The sequence below is a fragment of the Fukomys damarensis genome, unplaced genomic scaffold (genome assembly GCF_012274545.1).
Source record: "Fukomys damarensis isolate Sample0158 unplaced genomic scaffold, DMR_v1.0_HiC HiC_scaffold_39, whole genome shotgun sequence".
Lineage (NCBI taxonomy): Eukaryota > Metazoa > Chordata > Mammalia > Rodentia > Bathyergidae > Fukomys > Fukomys damarensis.
In genome coordinates this window covers 97,503,929-97,518,709 of record NW_022900951.1, presented here as the reverse complement: position 1 = coordinate 97,518,709, position 14,781 = coordinate 97,503,929, and the positions used below count along the sequence as shown (strand labels likewise).

General features: G+C 36.7%; 1 pseudogene; it reads right to left on the bottom strand.

Moving 5' to 3' along the window:
• Positions 1-1,874: 1,874 nt before the first annotated feature.
• The window catches only part of LOC104855662, a 170,789-nt pseudogene continuing 157,882 nt past the window's right edge, over positions 1,875-14,781 (bottom strand).

Genomic DNA, 14,781 nt, shown 5'->3' with positions numbered 1-14,781 from the left:
ACTGGTTATCCACAGACAGAGGAATGAACAACCATATCTCCCATCCTGTACTAACATCAAATCAAATAGATCAAAGACACAGATATCACAACAGAAACTTTGAAATTACTGGAAGATAACATAGAGAACAATCTGAGCCACAGACAAAGGTACAGATTTCCTGAACCCCCAATAACACAAGAAAAATAACAATAATCAAAACAGAGGATTGTATCAAGTTAAAAAGCTTCTGAACTGTAAAGGAAACAATCAACAATGTGATAATCTAAAGAATGGGATAAAAATTTTGCCAGATATTTCTCTACGGGAAGACTAATACCTAGAATATATAAACAACAAAAAAAATTAACTCCTGAAAAACAAGTGACCCAATTAAAAATGAGCAAATTAACTGAATGGGTTTTTCTCAAAAGTAGTACAAATGACAAATAAGTACGTGAACCACTGAGCTAAATCCCCAGCCCTCCAACATTTTTTTTTTCAGACAAGGTCTCACTATGTAATTCAGGCTGGCCCTGAACTCACTATATACCTCAGGCTAACCTCAAACTCACAGTGATTTTCTTGCCTCAGCTTCTTGAGTGCTGGAATTATAAGTATGTGCCACAATGGCCAGCTCTTTCAACATGATTAGAATTAGACATTGGAGAAATGCAAATCAAAACAACTCAGACAACTAATGCTGGTGATGATATGTGGAAAAGAAACCCTTTTACAGTGTTAGTGGGAATGTAAACTAGTACAACTGCTATAGAAATCAGTAAGGGGATTCCTAATAAAGCTTATAAAAATTCATTTTGATCCAGCTACACCTCTCCTAAGTAAAAGCACAAAAGGAATAAACAGCAGCACGATCACAATAGCTGAGCTGTGGAAAATGTCTAGATACCCATCAACAGATGAATGAATAAAGAAAATGTTGTGTATATAAATAAAGAAATTTTATCAGCCATAAAGAAGAATGGGTTTACATTAGTTGCAGGATAATGGGTGGATCTTGATCTGGAATGCTAAGTAAAATAAGTCAGATATTTTTTTTTCTTTTTATTGAGGTTATTGGTACAATCTAGGTATACAATACAATTACATTCATCATTAGGATTCTGTACCTTTACATAATAGTTCTTGATTCTCATTTTTCCCCTTGTCCCTGCCCTCCCTTCACCCCCTCCTCCCCTCCACATTTACAAACACTTTATTTCCATTTTTTCAGTTTCTCATGTTTAATAAGTCAGATATTAAAACCAAAATATCATATAGTTTTTTTCATATGTGAAATCCAAAGGATGGATAAACTAAAGAGTAAAATAGAGATGATAGGAAACAGCAAGGCATAGTTTTGATAAATGGAGAAGGGGATCAAAGGTAAAGGGGAAGGGAATAAAGGAGATTAAGCTGATCAACATATTATATATACAGTGTATATATATAAATTTATATATTTTTAAATTAGAGTAATATGTTTGTTTCATTTAAAGTCTTAAAAATACTATTTTTGGCAGTTGTCACATATAATGTCCTACTGTTAAGAAAAAATTCATTAAAAAGAAAGGCATGAAGAAACAAACCCAAAATGTTAAGATTTTATTTACAAAGCTTTTTTTGTTGTACAGAAAGTAAAACTGCTGTTACAATTTCAGTGTATCTGCTAGCCACAGATGGTTGACTCACTAATCACACCCATCCACGCTATAGCAAGAGTCTTACACAAAAACCTAACAATGCTTACAATTTTGTTGGGGCAAAATCCCCAAGCTTGGTGGTGGATTACCAAGAGGGACTACATGGAGGAAGGTGGAATGTCACAGGAACTATTCTTTGGCTCTTTGGTTGGGTTGGTGGCCTAGTGTTTATATCACAGCCTCCTTTTTTTTAACAGCTACCAAATCCATGAGCTGTTCAACCAATACTGAACAGTTGTTTTTACAGGTTATTTGGGGTCTTAATCATCTCCATCTTCTGTTTCTCTCTTTTCACCTTTTCTGTTTTCTTCCTCCTCTTCATCCTCATCTTCCTCATTTTCATCAATCTCTCTATCATATCCAAATTCTTCTTACTGACTTCATCTTCGTCTCCTTCTACATCTTCATTTTCATCTTCTTCATCGAATTCTTCCTCTTCACCATTCGCATCTTCCTCGTCCTTCTCATCTTCTCCTTCTTCATCCTCCTCCTCTTCATCTACACCATCCACCTATGTGTCTGAGTCCTGGCCTTCCCAGTCCTCTCTATCATAGCTGTCCAAGTAGTTCAGTTGGGGCAAGAACTTGAAGACCCTCTCTCAGTAGTCATTCATGTTAATGACCTTACAATTAAAACAGATCCAAGCTTTTCAGACAATCCAATTTTTCAAAGGTTCCAAGGTGCTGATATCTTTCAGTTTATTTCCATAAGTTTAAATGTGTGAGATTTGGAAGTTTTTCTGCTAACATGTACAGACCTCCAAAGATCCTACTGTCACCGAGCACAAGCTTTTTCAATTTAGGCAGCTTGGGGAGACTTGAAGCATACATTTATGAAACTGAGGAAATCTAAATTTATAAATTCAGCTGTTCAGCCCTCAAGTATTCCATCATTTGATTTGCAATTGTCCAAGACAAGTTCTCGAACAGCTCCCAGGGTCCAGTTCCTCAGCTCCATGTTCCCCTCATTACCCCTCTTCAAATTTAACTCTCCGCAGCAGGGGCAGAGTGGGGAGAGGTGTCTGGTTTACATGGGAGGGCCAAAGGACTCGTGGCAGTGGTGGCAGCCAGTGTGTGGCTTGGAAGAGGAATAGCGAGAGCCAAATGACTCACGGGAATGGGGAGAAACCACGGAGGGAAAAGGGACTGGAGTGCAGTACTCTAAATTTATATATTTAATTGCTCAAATGAATGCAAATATATACTGTAAGCATATAACAACAAAACTAATACAATATGAAAGAAAACTACAGACTAATATCCCCCATGAGCACAAATGCAAAAATCTTCAAGAAAATATTAGCAAATTTAATTCTGCAATATAAAAAGTACAATAAAGCACAGACAAATGGAGTTTATTCCAGGAATGCAAGACAGAAGCATTATTGAAAAATCAATTAATCTACTCTGTCATACCAATAGTGTAAAGAAGAAAATCACATGAATTCATCAATTGTTCCAAAATATTTTTAGTCAAAATCCAGCATCTATTTATGTTTAAAACTCTTGCAAAATAGAAATAGAAGAAAATCCAATGAAAGGCAACTACAGAGGATTTAAAATGGTGGAATGAAACCAGAAGCAAATACAGCCTCTCAAGACACATGGAAAACAACTTGGTGAAGAAAAAAAAAACATGTAGATCTCTGAGAATAAAGACAGAGCAAATAGGTAAACTAGAAACTACACAGATGTTGGAGAAAAGGAGAAAATGCAATGAAAATGATGAAGCACTCTGGAAAGCTAACCCTGGATCCTGGGGGTGAGGCTCTGTCTACTAACACAAGGTAAGCCCAAAAAGGGTCAGCAGGTCCAGGGAGAAACAACGGACTGGGCCAGCAGCATAAGCCCCAAGAAAAACCAGTAGTGATACTAAGGTGCAAAAACAGTGTGGAAAGTTTTTCTGAAAGTGAACTTTAGAAAAGATCTAACACTGGGCTGGGGATTTAGCTCAGTGGTTCGTAAGCACCAGGTCCTGAGCTGGATCCCCGATACCAAAGAAAAAAAAAACTAACACTAATATCTCTGGAACTCTTTAATGAAATCAAAAGAGAAGCAATACTCCCCAAATCTTTCCTAGAAGCAATAGCTACACTGATTCGAAAACCAGAAAAGGACTCAATCAAAAAATAGAGCTACAATCCAATCTCTTTCATGAACATACATGTAAAAAATATCAATAAGATACTGGCAAATTATCAAAAAGATCATACATCATGACTAAGTAGGATTCATTCCAGGAATGTACGGACGGTTCAACATAAACAACAAACAAAAAAAAGCAAGGACAAAACCCACATGATCATTTCAAAAGGCACAAAAAAGTTTCAAGAAAATCCAACCACTGATGATAAAAAAAATCTGAAGAAATAAGTATAGGTCTTTACCTCAATCTTATAAAAGCCAACATCTGTACATATAACCACTAATTATTTCTATAGTACTTGTACTAATTTATACTACCAACAACAAGAAAGAATCACTAGCTTAGTGCTAACTCCTCTCCACAGCCAAAAAACAACTCTTAAGTGCACACAGTATTCTGGCATGTGAGGGACCTCCATATCTCAATCAATCAAATTATTTTAATTGTCCAGATGGAGACCAGATCTCTTAGCCTCAGTTTCTTTTTCTCTACAATAATGATAATGATCTTACAGGCTCTGGAGAAATTGCATATGTATATGGACAAAGCTTTGCACATGGTAAATCATCCAATATATTTTAGTAAATGTTATCATAAAACATTAAGATTTCTTGATGAAGCCTTTCCAATGTAATGTACTTGGATTACTTCATTTCTTGACACCACTTCACACCTGACAATTTACACTCAAGACAAATCAAGCCAACTGGAGTTTTTTCATACACCATGCTACTTTTTACTTCCTTCCTGTTGTCTATGCTCTTTCTTTGGTCCAGACAACCACAGGGTGCAGCTGCTTGACTTAGGAAGTTAATACTGGATTTTCTATTCCTAATCATTGGCATCTTTTTGGAAAGATTTTACTCTCATTCTAAGACAGCAGCCTCTCTTCTTTTCTCTCTCAACACCCTGCACTCTTTACCTCTTTACCTGTATGTCTTTCTTCTACTAGAGAGCAAGCTCTATGAAGTCATTGCTAATGAGCATTTGTAGTTGTTCCTTTAGTTGTTCTTTTTGTAATTTCAAAACATTAAGAAAAGTACAAAGAACAATACAACAATCCCTCATGTTTCTAACATTCACAAATAACCATTACTGGTATTTAATACTTTTACTTAAATTCTTTCTCTACTTATTTCCTCTAAAAATAATTTTAATACACTGTTCATTGTTTCAGAATAGAATATTATAGGTAAAGCCAAATTCTTGACCTCTACCATCCCTTCCCTAATGTAATCTAACACTAGTGTTAGTTTGATGTGTATCCTTCCAATGTTTTATACATTAACATAAATATCTGCAGACATATAAAATATTTGAGGTATGATTGAAAAATACAGTGAATAAAAATGAGAACCAAGACCTGTCATGTAAAGGTACAAGATCCCAATAATGAATATAACTGTACTGTATACCTAAAATGTACCAATAAACGCAATGAGGAAAAAAAAAGTATGTACTGTATGCCAGACATTGTGGGGAAAAAAAGAAAAGAAAAATACAGTGAATGTTTAAATTTCTAAAAGTTTATTATGGTAAAAGACACAGTGCCATTAATCTCCCTCAAATACTCTCCCTCACTTCAGACACACATATTCCATTATTCTCGCCACTTTTCGAAGGGCTCTGGAAGTCCTATCTTGCAAGTGACTTTAGTTGTGCTGTTGTGTCTTCCTTGATTCAAAGCTTCTACCTTCCATAGTAATTTTGACCTTGTGGCACAGCCAGAAGTTCCACAGTGCCGTTTCTGGTAAATAAGTTGGATGAGGATGCACCATAATGTTTTTATGGGGCTGCCTTTCCATTAGATGCAGCATGCTGGGTCGTTTTAATCATATCTCAATCACATCTTGCAAACACACTCATGAAAGAGGACTTCCACAATAAATAAGTCACACATGTGTGAATACCAAATAGTTTCTCTGGTGTGAAACACTAAAAGTGTAAATTGTGTAACTGTATACAAAATGTATAACAAATAATGTGAAGTGGGAAGAAAAGGGCTAAAGGTGTAGGGGAAGTGGGAAGGGTAGGGGAAAGGTAATAAGGGAAAAGATAATAGATGAGAAAATGGAAATAAAGTGTTTATAAATAGGGAAAGGAGGTGGGGGTGAAGGGAGGGCAGGTACAAAAGGAAAAAATGAGAACCCAGACCTGTCATGTAAAGGGACAAGATCCCAGTGATGAATGTAACTGTACTGTATACCTAGAATGTACCAATAAACTCAATGAGGAAAAAAAGAGGACTTCCACAACTGCTTCTGAAAGTGGCAAAAATGATGGGGCATGTTCTGAGCAGGGAGAAGGAACATTTTGAGGGAGTAATGGCAATGTGTCTTTTACTGTGATAAATTTTTAAATTTAAATATTCACTGTATTTGATCACCCCTTATACAATACTGGCTTGGTACAGCTTTTCTCAAATGTGTGTAAATGTTCATTTATCTGTTACTTGCTTCTTTCATTCATTTTTTTTAAATACATCCATGTTGATACACACATCCAGCTCTTTAAATTGCTGTACAGTAACCCAGTATATGGGTGTATCCTCATTTTATGTAACCATTCCCTTATTAATATGTAGGTTGTTTCCAAGACTTTGCTAATGTAAAAATATTGTGTTGAAAATGCTTTACTACATGTCATTTTGTGTATGTATGTGAGTGTTACTTAGGTGAGGAGACCTAGAGATGGAACTGCTGCATTATATATGTGAATTAGGCTAAAATCAGGAAAATCAAGGTTTAAGCCCAGCCTGGCAACATAGCATGACCCTGTCTCAAAATTTAAAATACAAATAAATAGTCTGGGAATATTGCTCAATGTGAAGGCCCTGGGACTCATCCCCAGGGCCAAAAATAGGAGAGAGAGGCAAGGAGAAGGCAAGAGAGAAGAGGACGAAGGAGGAGGAGGAGGAGGAGGAAGAAAAGGGGGGGAAGAGGGGACAGTGGTAGAAGGGGAGGAGAGGGGAGGAGAGGAGAGAGAAAGGAGAGGGAAAGGAGAGAAGAAAAATGGATATTGCCAAACTTCATTCCAATGAACTTGGAACTTTTGTTGTTATCAATTTTGTTCTATGCTCCTCAGTGTTCCAGAGTTGTCATTTCCCAATAGCCTTACCAACATTTATTAGTTTTAGCCTTTTAAATTTTGCAGTAGTATCAATAAAAGTTAATCCATTATTATTTTTTACCATCATATTCAACTCTATATTCCCAGCTCTTAGCAAGTATTTGGCACATGTTGCTTGCTTGTTGCCCATCCTTAATTTTGATAAAGTCACAGGTAGGCCATTCCTGGCCTACTGATGCTTCAGAGCACAACTAGGTGTCTCCTTTCAGCAGGAACCAGAGAAAGAGTCCAGTTTTTTTACCTGTTGGCAACCTACGTGAAAAAGAAAAAGGGGAAAGTGCAGATAATATGATTTCCTTTAACGATTTATCATTTCCTAAAATAGCACTCGATGAATGATGGCTGATCTCTGTGTCAATCATATCTTACAATCAATCTAGTTAGAGTTTATCTTCTTTCAGCTGAGGTTAAGGACACATCTGAAAAGACACCAGAAGTTGTAAGCAATATATCTGTTTCCCAGTGCCTCCTTTGCAAACAATGAAATGGAGACAGGCATAGGAAAAATGGCCTGACTTGCCAGAGATTCTCTCTCACATTACTTGCTATATAAACTATGCATTCACATATATTGCAGACACCTATAATCCCAGCTTTCTAGGAGGCTAAGGTTTGAATATAGCAATTTCAAGCCCAGCCAGGGCAATTTAGTGAGTCCCTGTCTCAAAATAAAAAGTGTAAAAAGGCGGCAGATATACCTCAGTGTGAAGGACCTGGGTTCACTCCCCAGGACCAAAACATAAAAACAAAAAACGAAAAAGACACAAGTTAATAAAAAAGAAAAAATTTATAAAAAATGAACTATTTATTCATAAAAAGCTGCTTCCCTTTCCTTCTGGGTATACATTAGACCATATATGACTGTATCCCCAATAGTTGTATTCATATGATTGATTTATGCCCAGTAGAATACAACCAAAGTGATATATAATATTTTCAGTCCTTAAATATCCTCGATGTTCCTTTCAACTTCTAGTTGGCTATAATGAAAACAAAGCCTAGAGCAACCTTGGAAATGCCATGTACCAGGTTGCACTGCTATAAGATGAAAGGAATCTTGATCCCTAAGTTACAATATGAAGAAGTGATAAGTGCTTGAAGAAGACTTTACTGCTTTAAACCACTGAGCTTTCAGGATTCATCAAGCATGTATTCAATACTCTAACAAAAACAATATTACACCTAGAATACTTCACATTTTCAGAAACACAAACAATTTAGCATTTATTATCTACAATAAAGGATAAACCATATATTTTGTTGTACTAGGGATTGAACCTAGGGCCTTCACACTGAGCTATATCCCCAGCTCTTTTCTCTTTTTTATTTGGAGACACAGTTTCACTAAGTTGCTAAGTTTTCCAGGTAGGGCTTGAACTCACAATCCTCCTATCTCAGCCTCTTAGGGTGCTGGTACTACAAGTGTGCACTTCCACACTCAGGCTAAGGATAGTTCATATTCTTTGGGGACGAGAAGTACAATTTGTAGTGTAGCTGTTAGAATAACCCTTAGTCTTACAGGATGGAAAAGAACAACTACAACAAAGCACAATCAGTAAATACCAATGTAAATATTATGCGGCCATTAAGAAAAATTATCAAAAGATTCCAGGGCTGGACTAACCATCATTCTTTATTTTATTTTGTTTCATTTTATTTTATTAATACATGTTTGAAATTAATTCAGTTTACAAGCATCTTGGGGAGTGGCTACATGTACATATTACAGCTTGGGTTTTTTTTTTTATTCCCTTTCCCTTCCCTCCCTCTCCCCTTCCTCCTCTGGTTCCCCAATCATCTTTTTCCTACCTGTTGATATTTGTCTTAGCACATCATTCTTATAAGAAAAATAATATTACCTCTGCTACCTAGTCAAGTTATAAAATAAGAGAAAGATATTGGTAGCAAGTCTCCACTGCAACCATTAGGTATGAATTTAGTGTCATGGTGTCATAAGTGAAGAGTCTTCAGTGAGAACCGACACTACAGTTCTCAGTGGAAAGGCTCCAGGCTGCTAAAGTAACTAGAAGCCACAATGCTGCAGCTTCCAATCTAAAGGCTGAAGACATCAAGGGCATAGACGATTATACAAAAACAGCCAGGAATAGGATACATGGAAGAAAGAATGGAGAAGAGAGAAATTTCATGTGTCTAGCACTTAGGGTAGGGCTCCACACACAGTGGAAGCAAATTGTTTATGCAAATATGGCAACTTGAATTGCTAAGTTTGATTAATTTACTGCACTAAATGCTGGAGTTACAGACATGCCTGAGATATTTGCTCCTGTTCTATAAACTCTAGGACAGTGATGGCAAACCTTTTAGAGCATTCAATGATAGAAACAGCCCACTGCAGCACACATGCTGCAGGCTTGCCACTACTGCTCTGGGAGCTCATAGGGAATACACAGGAGATACAATGACCCAATAACCCCTACACCAAGGTAGCAGGAAAAGCTCCTGAACAGAACGTGTTCTGTGGGAGCTTAAAGGAAGGAGCTGCAAATTCTGAATGCTGCCTAACCTGTATCTCTGAACTCAATTCCACTTAATTCACAACTGCAGCAGACAAGTGATTTCACATGCCAACACTCCAATGTGCCCTCTTCCCAAAGACTCCCTCTTTCCATCTTGCTGGAGATGAAGCAACTCGAAAAGAAACTAAGATTTTTGAGCTCCTAGTCAACTCAGTGGTATTGGGCATAGGCATTTCACCTGGGATGCCATTCCCTAAGAAATCTGATCCTTATTATTAGGCACCAAATTCATTTTCCCTTTTCCTCCCAAAATATATTATTTATTCTCTTTGGGAAACAAGGTTCATGGTTAGGTGCCTGAAATGATTCATTCTGCTTATTATATCTTAGAGCTCACAGAGGAAGAAAGTTCAAAAGGACTCTCACTGTTTGTGTGAATGCTACAGAATATCTATTAGATGAGTCTCTTGGCAACTCAGTGATGTCCTCCAGTGGACATAAAGAGAATTATAAATTTATAACATGTAAGTCAGCCACGGGCTTCAAAGAGCCTTAGAGATATGTAATTTATGTTAACACCTTAATTTTACAGATAAGTAAATTGAGGAAAATGGGATTGTTCAAGACCCAACAAATGTTTAACAGGAGGACTAGAACCACAATCTGGATTTCTCAATTACTTTTGAAAACATAAGATTCAGGTTAATGTAAGAAAAACAGGTCCCCTATGAGAATAAGAGATTCCTACAAGGAAAAAAAAAAAAGAGAAACCTAAGATCCAGCTGGTCAATACCACGCGGAAATTCTCCTTCCATATTAACCCTAGAAAATAAACGTGCTTGGTCTCATTAAAGGTATTTCCAGATTTCTTTAAATTCTTCCTTGAACCACCACCCCTCCAAACAAAATTTACAACACCAACACCTCCACCATGGAGGAAAACCAAACAACAGCAATGGCTTCCTCTCTTTGGAAGCAAGCAATCTGACTCACACTGAAATATATAAGAAATCAACAGACCCTAAAATTGTGAGAAGCAGCCCTACTTTTAGGGGAACCCCCACCTACCGATCATATACCCTGTGATATGTTCATACACACTGTAAGAATGAGGCATGGGCTGATTCTCCTGTGAACCCTAGCTTTTCTCTGGATCTATCAGAAAATGGAGATAAGGAATTAGAAGAGAATTTCAGACCTAAAAAATAAAAGTATAAGAGTATCACAGCCCCAATATTTCTTTCCTCTCTCTTTCCAGTCACTGAAATAAGTGTCTAGGCCTAGATACCTAGTCATATCTTTCTAAGGCAGGGAATAATTACCACATTGAAATAATGGAGCCCTCAAAGAAATCTCAACAAATAAAGTCTGTCAAACATGACTTCAAAACCAATAGTTATTAGTAGTCAAACTCTTTCAAAATAAAAACTTTTAAGCATTCTGATTAAGTTTTGCTTTTACCTCAAGACTTACACATTCAAACAGAAGCAAACTGCATGTCTCTTATTGATACATTTATCCTACTTCCAGATTCAGGCAGTATCAAACAAAGGAGAAAATGAGAAGGTAGGGAAGCAATGAGAGAATACTTTATCTTCCTCAAACAAAGGTCTTATAGAACCTTTTAAATCCCAATTTACACAGAAGCTTTGGGATTTTGTTTCACTTATATGACAGAAAATGGTTTGAAAGTGCTGAATGTAATTGATTTGCAGCCACGCTAACTCAGACCCCAGAGACTTAAATTACATCTCCTGTCATATCCAGGAACTGTGAGAAGCACTTTCCCCTGAGATCAGTAGATGAGTTTCATAGTCAAGTGTTATGATTAACTCAAAAGTTTGTCCTTCACGAGAGATGCAGGCCACCATAGTTCTCTCATCCTTTATTTTTAAGAAACCTAACAGTATTAGAAATGTGATTCAGCAGCCAATGATAGTGAAAGTGAGTGCAATTATTTTTTTTTTAAAAATCAAAATGCTTTGCTTCTTATTTATCCCTCTATGCTAACAAAACAAAAGATGGGAGAACATATTGTCTCTTCTACAGGCTAGAAGTTAATGGCCTTGAAGCACCAGAAATAGCCCTCAGATAGACCAAGCACTTATACTAGGTGTGTATAAATTTTTAGGAGCTTGGAAAGCTTCAAGCACTTTCAAGTGCTTTCAAGCATATTATTCTTGCCTTACACGAAGCATAATAAGTCTGGCAGATGAAAGAGAAATAATAACATTGTTAATATGTAGCTTGGAAGTGAATCATCCACTTCAACAATCGATATTCATTTAATTTGGACAGTATGACTTGATCTTTTCCTGGAGGGTTAATGAATAATCAGCAATTCATTTAGGCCCCATTCACACTCTTCTTTTTTTCTTCACAGAAAAAACAAGCCAATGTTTTTTCTGTTAGAGCCTAAAATATTGGCCTTGAGTGATTATACCTCCTTGGGAAGAATCTAACTATTACCCAAAATTCAGGGCTTCAAGCCTTTTCTTCCTTAAGTTTGTTAACAATCTTTGGTAGTTGACATAAGCTAGGGAAGATGGTAAAGATGAAGCCAGTGTGAACCAAAGGAAAGTCCAAATCATAAGATAATTTAGAAGAAATTTTTGTTACTCTCAAATAAAAACAACTCAAACTGGATTCAAAATGCTTTAAGGAAGTGCTTTTCCAAAATGGTCCTGAAAGACTTATTAAAAATAAATGGGACTTATTTGCAACCGACAGATCATTTACAAATTAAAAGGGAGTAAGCCGCCGAGCGTGGTGGTAATCCCAGCACTCAGGACGCAGAGGCAAGAGGACAGGAGGATCGCTGTGAGTTTGAGACCAGCCTGGGCTACACAGTGAATTCCAGATCAGTCTCAACTACATAGTGAGACCCTGTCTCAAGAAACCAAAAAAAAATAATAATAATAATAATAAATAATAAAAATAATACATAAAATTTAAAAAGGGAGTATCTATACTAAAATAATTTAAGGACATAAGAGCAGTAAATAGTCCTACATGAAACCAAGGTTAAACTTTCAAGGAAGAAGGAATTTGCTAATATTTGCAAATGGTAAATAAATTAAGCTGAATGACAGATATACGGAGTTTAATTATACTGCTCTATTTCTCTGTATGTTTAACAGTTTTAATAATGAATTTCTTTTTGAAGAACCTGTTGAACACAGGTAATTTTCAAGTCAGTCCTCTGAATTATTACTAATTGAAATTGCCAGGATTAGTAAGAGAACTTTGACTCTATTAGAATGTTTTATCACAACTCTCAGACCCTTGAGCTTCACTCACCCAAACACAGTCTACATATATTCATACTAGAGACAAGGTTAACTGGGATCCTACAGAGCCAAAATGTGATCTGCTTCTAGTGAAAATATCAAGGGAAGCATGAGAAAAGGGAAAAGAGAAGATACTGGAACAGGAGATGAAGGGCTACCTTTAAAAGCCAAAGCCTGTTTTCATGGCATCACCTGCTGACAACTTTCTACTTTAGGAGGGATGTTTTATGGAGAAAAATTGTCCTATATTCTCTGTTATCTCAGTTCTGTCAACCACCATCATAAGTAGGCCACTTTCTCCTGGCCAAAAATAAGCTCAGTTAGATGGAGAATCCATGAAGGACTGTAACTTCAGTTTACCATAAGAAAGGAAAGACTTCTCGGGTTCTGGAACATCTTGTGTACTGAGATAATTGCTAGTCAAGCACATTTATGTTTGTTCCACAGAACACCTTGGAAGAGCTGAGAAAGGTTTGGCAGCAGAGCTTAGAAATCTTCCTTTATCTTAATTTTCATTTTACCAAGAGATCATTTCCAGGTAAGAAACAATGACTCCTAGAAGCCAACTGCACTCTTCCCATGGCAAAGTAAATTACTAAATTTAAGAAGAAAGATAGTGCCGGGCATGGTGGCACAGGCCTGTAATCCCAGCACTCAGGAGGCTGAGGCAGGAAGATTGCTGTGAGTTCGAGACCAGCCTGGGCTACATAGTGAGTTCCTCAGTCACAACAACATAGTGAGATCCTGTCTCAAAAAGACAAAAAAAAAAAAACAACAACCTGGGCATGGTGGCGCATGCCTGTAATCCCAGCACTTGGGAGGCTAAGGCAGGATGATTGCTGTGAGTTTGCAACCAGCCTGGACTACATAGTGAGTTCCAGGTCAGTCTCAACTACATAGTGAGACCCTGTCTCAAAAAACAAAAAACAAAAAAAAAGAAGAAGGAGAAGGAAGACACTAAGTGAATTCTATACAAGAAATGCAGTATAGTAGGCTCTTCTAAAACCTGCAAACTGTGCAATGAAAAAGGCAATCCAGGAAAGACTGAATAAACCTTGGCAGTTAATCACTTGCAACAACTGAAAACATTCATAAACTTACCCTTACCTCCAGAAATTACCAAAACATTAAACTACACGTTAAATATTAGAGACAAGTATCAGGGGCCACAAAGGGAAGATATGGATAAAAAGAAAAATTTTTCCAACTATCTCAGACTAGAGTCCTACCATGACACCATGGGATGCTATGATCCTCCCTTGTTTCATTTGTATTCTTATCTCCAGTAGGTAGGTTTCTTTCCCTTTATGAAAACAGGAAGCTAAGAGGAAAAGATTCCAGGTGGTTGGCATGCCCTTAGTCTTTGTGAAAGAAATTATATTAAAAGACACCTTAGGTGTGTATCAGGCCAAATTACCTTTCACACTATTTCCCAAACATTTTAGATGACTTATGAGCTACTCATTAAAAAAAACTTACTAACTCACCAATCAAGAGAAATAGACTGGCAAAATGGAATAAGAAGCAAAATCCAACAATATGTTGTATACAAGAAACACACCTAGTGCAAAAAGAAGACCATAGACTGAAAGTGAAAGGATGGAAAACAATTCTCCATGTGACAGGAGCTCAGAAAAAAGCAGGGGTAGCAATCTTATTTGCAGACAAAGTAAATTTCAAACCAAAACTGATTCTAGTATTACTGATGTAGGATGGTACTGTATCATACCTCTATGAATGTAAATTATCTTATACCTGCTTTATGATACATAGTAGGGACCGTGCTTTATCAGAGCTACATTTAATGATATTACTCTAGAATGTTCTCTTTCCAGATGATGATTAAGATGCTAATAAAAAAAATGGTCCCAGGTACCACAACAGCAACAGAACTTTGCTGTTTTTCAGATATTATTCTTTTCTTTGTTTTTTGTTTTGTTTTGTTTTTAATGGAATGTGCTGAATGTCTATAATTTTGTTCAGATGACTGCAGAACCTGGAAAAGCTCTTGCTGTTATCGATGCCTAACATACTATTATTAGTCTTTTTATATAAATA